The sequence below is a fragment of the Saccostrea cucullata genome, unplaced genomic scaffold (assembly GCF_032062105.1).
Source record: "Saccostrea cucullata isolate Sc308-1 unplaced genomic scaffold, CSIRO_AGI_Scuc_v1 ctg7459, whole genome shotgun sequence".
Taxonomy (NCBI): Eukaryota; Metazoa; Mollusca; class Bivalvia; order Ostreida; family Ostreidae; genus Saccostrea; species Saccostrea cuccullata.
In genome coordinates, this window is record NW_026934296.1 from 41,685 (window position 1) to 48,111 (window position 6,427).

Here is a 6,427-nt window from a genome sequence, read left to right on the forward strand (position 1 = left end):
AGACTTATTGAGACCCCGCCCTATCCCCAGAAGTCATGATTTGAACAATTTAGAATCTACACTATCCCAGGATGCTACAATATAGGTTTCAGCTTTCTGGCCCAGTGGTTCTTGTGAAAATCTTAAAAGTTTGTTCCCCTATACTTAAATGTTAAAATTGGATTCCCTATTGTGGCCCACCCTACCGCTGGGGGTCATTATTTGAACAATCTATAATCTACACTATCCCAGAATGCTCCCATATAAGTTTACAATTTGAACAATTTAGATTCTACATGTACACTACACCAGAATGTTTCTACAAAAGTTTCAGCTTTTCTGGCTCTGTGGTTCTTGGGAAGATTCTTTTAATGAATCCACTATATTTTTTGTCTTTTCTTGAATATCTTCCCTTTGAGGGGGCATGGCCCTTCATTTTAAGAATTTAAAGTTCTCTTCATTAAAGAATGTTTTGTACCAAGTTGGGTTAAAACTGGCCCAGTGGTTGATGAGAAGACGTTGAAAATGTGAAAAGTTTACAGACAGACAGGAGGATGGACGGAAGACGGACAAATTTTGAAATTTGTAAACTAATTTTAAACAAATGGCCTAATGTATTTTCACTATAAAAACCAGTAGAGCTCCACCTTAATTAACACCAAAATCCCTGACCCCATGGCCATAAAATTTTCAATTTTGGAAGAGGCAATTTTGCTTATCAGGGACCATAAAATTCACAATTGTTGTTACCCTTCACTCATTGATACTTAATGCCAAAATTGGTTGAAATTGGTTTGGTTTTTGCTGCTTGCAGAGAAAGAGGTGAAAATGTTTAAAAGTGAACATACGACGACGGAACGAAAACAGATAGCAATAGTTCAGGTGACCTACAGAGTTTTGTCTGTGATCTTTTGCATTCAACTACAAAACTTTGAATATCCTCTAGGTAAAAGAAATTGAAAAACCTGTAAGGAGATGATGCTTCCCTTTCCCTGACAATGGTTGGATATTACACACTGGGGAATCTGTCAAAATAAATTAAGACTATTATGTGTAACCTATGTATATATAAATAATGAGTCACTTAGCTTGTAACACACCAGAAGTGTTTAAGGTATTAGGGGTGTAATGGCCATGACCTTGAATATGACCTTATTAAGCATAGTTATAATGAACAACACTTTCGGCAATATTTCCCTTAGTTTCATGCAATTTTGTCCATACATACTTCTTATGTGCTCATTAATGTAACTGTACCCTCTCGCCAGTGGTGCACCCTTAATAGACAAAGGGTAGAGATGTAATTTTTCTAGTAAGCCAGAGAACAGTTTAATGTTTCATGTATTCATCTGTAAAAGTAAGCCCTAGGATTGTAGACATTCAATTTTTTTTAGTTCAGAGTCATCAGATGTGATATATGAATACTTGTAATCGAGAGAACTTGTCTGCTTTCAGTGAAAATTTTAGCAATATTGTTATAAAACCGTTTATATTATTCTGCCATAGAAAATTATGGTAGGGATGATCAATAAGAAAACATAGAAAATTTTGTGTGACATGTATTTGTGATAATATAACCACAAAAAAGAATTATTCTATCCACAATATTTATCTATATTCTACATCAGAGTGATGTACCCCCTAAAAATGTAAGCCATTATTTTTTTTGGTTCATGGTATAGGGTAGGTTGTAATGAAATAACTAATGAGCTTGAGCATATATAAACAAAAGATGATTGTCATACTAAACTCAATTCAGATTAGATTCATTTGCTCAGAAAATTGACCTCTTCTCACACTGACCTTGACCTAGATAGGGTTTACAAAATAAACTACATTTTTGCAGTTCCCATGTGTATAAAGTTCTTAATAGTTTTTATTTACTTTACAATGAAGGCTAAAATATATCTGACAGATCGCAAAACACTGATCAAAGGGTTTTAAAAACGATATTGTGCCTCACATATATTATAAATTAACAAAATATGCATAAATAAATATGTTGAACCCCCCCCCCCCCCCCTGTTTCTGACGCGGCTAAACTCATTCAAAAAATAAATAAATAAAAAACCCACACAGATAAAATTCACCCTGACCTTACCCAGAATATTTTTTTGTTCTCATAGCTGATATAATTTTTTTTGTTAAAGTTCTAAACATATGATTACATTATTTTTACTGATCGATCTATTTAGATCATCTCAGATATTTCACGTACATGTGTGATAACATCATTACATGGATAATTGAACGTGACATTAATTTATGTTGCATGAGTATCTAGATATTTTAAGTCTGTTTTTTCAATTATTTTTCAAGAAACCATCAATATTTCAAAAATCCTGAGAATCATTTAGCACGGCCACAGGTTTGCACAATTCCAGAATATTACATTATGTAGAGATTATATGTACACAACATCTGTCGATTTATTGCAGATTCCACTATTAATATTGTAACATACATTATTCTCTCAAACAGTTAGCTGATACTAAGAGAATCACAAAATTACAATGAAAAGTTACTTCGTTTGTTTTTTCGAAATCGATGCTATTTTTAGAAGTTGGAAAAACCCTTGTAATGTGTATATGAAGATAACATCGTTTTAACTGCATATTTTGCCAACCCAAATTATAGTATGGTGTTTTCTATTTAATATCATATCAATTCTTTCCTTTGATTAGTTATAATCTGTTCCTTTGGTGTATGTTTTATGATAGCGTCCTAGGCCGTCTTGACGACGCGCCATTTTTGTTTACGAAGATAGATGTTCCGAGAACTGCCGATGTCAAACACCTCGGCATTTTAACCGGAAGTGGCCTATTACACCGCTAAATCCTTAAGTTCAAATAATGTTTTCTAAAGATATGTTTATACACATATGTACACAAAACTTTAAGTATATATATATATATAAATACAAGTACATGAACAATGTAAATTAATGCTTACAATTGACAAGGGTCAATAAATATACATGTACCCTTGTGAGAGATTTTTTAAAAGAAACCTGTAAGGAGATGATTCTTTCCTCTTCTGGACAATTGGATAGTAGGATTTTGAGGAATCTGTCAAAATAAATTGAGACAATTAACCTATATATAAATATAGTGAACCATTTAGCTTATGAAACACTTTAATTCAAATCACACTTTCTTGGGGTATGTTATGGATGTAGATGTAGATATATATGCTAGTGAACTAACTAATCATGGCTTTAATGGACCCACTGGGGGTCATGATTTGAACAAATATTGAAATCTACACCACTTGAGGATGCTTCTATATTAATATGACTAATCATGGCTTTGTTGTTCTCGAGAAAATAAGGTACACTGTATTTCCTATATTCTTAAGTGTAACTTAGATCCACTGTTGTTGCCTCACCCCTGGGGCATCATGATTTAAACGAGCATCAATTTATACTACCCAGGAATGCTTCTTTATAAACATGCTGTTTTTAATAGATTTTTAAAAAGACATTTTTTATATATATTATCAAGAATAACTCTGATGTGACCCCCCTCCCCCCAAAAGGTTTAAATCCAACAAAGTATAAAGTTGTTAATTTTTCATAGAAATATCCCATTCATTTAAACCTTCGGTGCTGAAGAGTTCCACAATAGTCTGCTTTGAATACTTTGTTCTACTACTATTTCCTATAGAAACTTAGCGACATCAGAGGTTTTAATTATTTTAGTTGGATTTAAACCTTTTAAAGGTAAGAAAGGAAAGTTTTATAGTGACAGACTTAAAGGGATGTCTAAAGGAAAAAGTTGAAGCAGGCAGCTAATTCATTTCAGCCCGTATTGATTGAAACAAGCAGTCAAAGTCTGGGCAAAAAAGATTACTCAGTACTCACTTTGTTTGACATTGATCTGCGATTTCGCGGGACACCAGACCTAAATATTTAGTCCCTAACAGTGTTTTCCCTAGGAACCGGCAACTGACCAAATGACCGCTTCAATTGACAAAAATGCTGCTTTGAAATAACAATTTGTTGTAAGGTCCACAGAGATTTTGTTCATTAATCTCATACCCTAGCCTTTTACAACTGACCTTTAACCCTTTACTTTGAAATAAAAGGAAAACCCCATAACACTGAATAATGCTATAGCGTCTCACTGAGTGTAGTATGTCTTTTTATAAAGTGTTTTTTCTTAACTGAAAGTGTCAGAATCTTTATTTCAACAACTTTTTGGGTGTATTTAAAGAAGAATCAATTTTTAAAAATTTACTTTACACTTAACAATGCGGAAGTCAAACCCTATGGATTATTTACTTCCTTGTTAACAACTTACACACAATCTATCGTAAACAAACCAAAACTCAGGTTATGTCAAGGAGATATGACCTTACTTTGATTACCAATTATTTCACACGTGTTCCTCCCAAGAATATGACTTTCTACAGTGACTTATAATAAACTCGTTTCACCCTTTTCGACGTCTGCGTCTTGGACTTGATCTTTGGAATGTCGTATACAATATTTTTTGCATTTCGATCCCGATATGTATTTTACGCTTAGTACTGGAAATGTATTTGTCATGCGCGGATCTAGAGGGGGGGGGGGGCCGTGGGGTCAGGACCCCCCCTCCTCCTGGAATTTACCAGGGTAAAAAATGTATATACTAAAACAAGTAAAATGTTAGTCTCGTTCAACCAGACGCTCGGCTGTCTCCGTAAATTCCGACTAGCAGACTAGCTCCACCTCTTCCGACTAGCTCCACTTACACCTAGCTCGTGACGTCATAGTTAAGCGGTTGAGACCACAGGCCTTTGGATCGCTTAAAATTGTGCAATATGTTATACCTGATCCCACCTCTGATGTTTTGGTGGTCCGTGTTGGCTCAACTGCTTCTGTTTTGTATTGTTTAGTGGACGTTTGATCTTGATTTTTTTTGTTCCTTCCTCCATGTGTTTCATAGAATAACCAACATGTATTACATCGGTCGAATCTCGCGGTACATCTTTCATTCGGAGGTGGTAAAAACAATTTCGAATGAACGGACATCACTGGATGTTTTATGCATCTTCCTAAATTCAAAAATATTCTATTTAAAATTTCCTTCTTTAGATATCGTTTATTTTAGGTAATACTATTACATTCAACAAAGTTAAACTCCATACTCTATACAGAGATAAGAGGTCTTATAATTGCCACGTACATTATTTCAAAGTTTGTGAAAAGGTGGCCTGGGGATTGGCATGGCGTCTGCGTAATACATTTCGGACAAGCGCAGCCACGTAGCATCGTTTTTGATATAGGGGGTGGGAATGGGGTGGGGGGGGGGGCAGCCAGAGAAAAAAATTAACTGAAAAAGTTGACAAGGGGGAGAGGATGTAGAAGCCAACTTCTTTCAATGCCAACTTTTTTCATTACCAATTTCTTATGCTAAATTTTACTTATATCACAAAAAATTAAGTTGGGAGGGCCAACCAGCCTTCCAGTGAACGGTGGCGGATCCAGGGGGAGGGTTCGCCCCACCCTCACCCCCCGCTCATTGTTTTTTTTTTTTTTTTTTTGTTTTTACTAGTGTCATTTTATCATTTTGTTGCATTGATAAGACTCTAACTCGAATCCATTGTTCTGTACAACTGTGAACGTAACAGGAAATCACACAATTTACACAGACAATCAACAGAGAGAAATGAGGGTAGTCCGTGCATCTAGTGAAGTCACAAGATCATATACATGTACATTACAATGTATTCAAGTATCAACAACAGAAAACTGCATTGTTACAGCGCTGCTTAGTAGTATTCTTTTGCTGATATAATACATATTTTTTTTAACTATACATTCCATGTACGACAGCCAACTGCATACTGTCAACTGCACACTGCTTACTGCCAACTGTCAGCTGATTACTGCTAAATGCAACACATGTTTGAATGAATTTTCATATTTATATTGATCATGTTGATATTTATTTGATATATCCTATGGAATGCCATATACGGCAGCCACCTGCTTACTGCCAACTGCTGACTGCATGCTTACTGCCAACTGTCAGCTGCTTACTTCCAGCTGCCACAAACATTTGAATAAATTTTATATTTGCATTAATATTTATATGAATTTTCAAAAAAAAAAAAAAAAAAAAAAAAAACAGGCGCGGATCCAGGACATTTTTTTCCCCAAAAGTCACCCTGGTAAAATTAAATTGACTATATGACCATTATGTTGTGATATTCAATATACAGTGTATGCTATTGATAAAGTGCATTGTTTATTTTCATTTTCTTATTTGAAATAGCTATAGGTAATGAAATGACTATTTTCTGCTTTTAATCTTAGAAGAAGTAACACCCCCCACCCCACCCGACCCCCCGGAGACAACCAAACCTTTAAAGAGAGAAAAATAAAAAAAAAGTTATTTGTCGTTTCGCAGATAAAGATGTTTTGAAAATAAATTAATATTTTCTATCATATTTTATAGTTTAA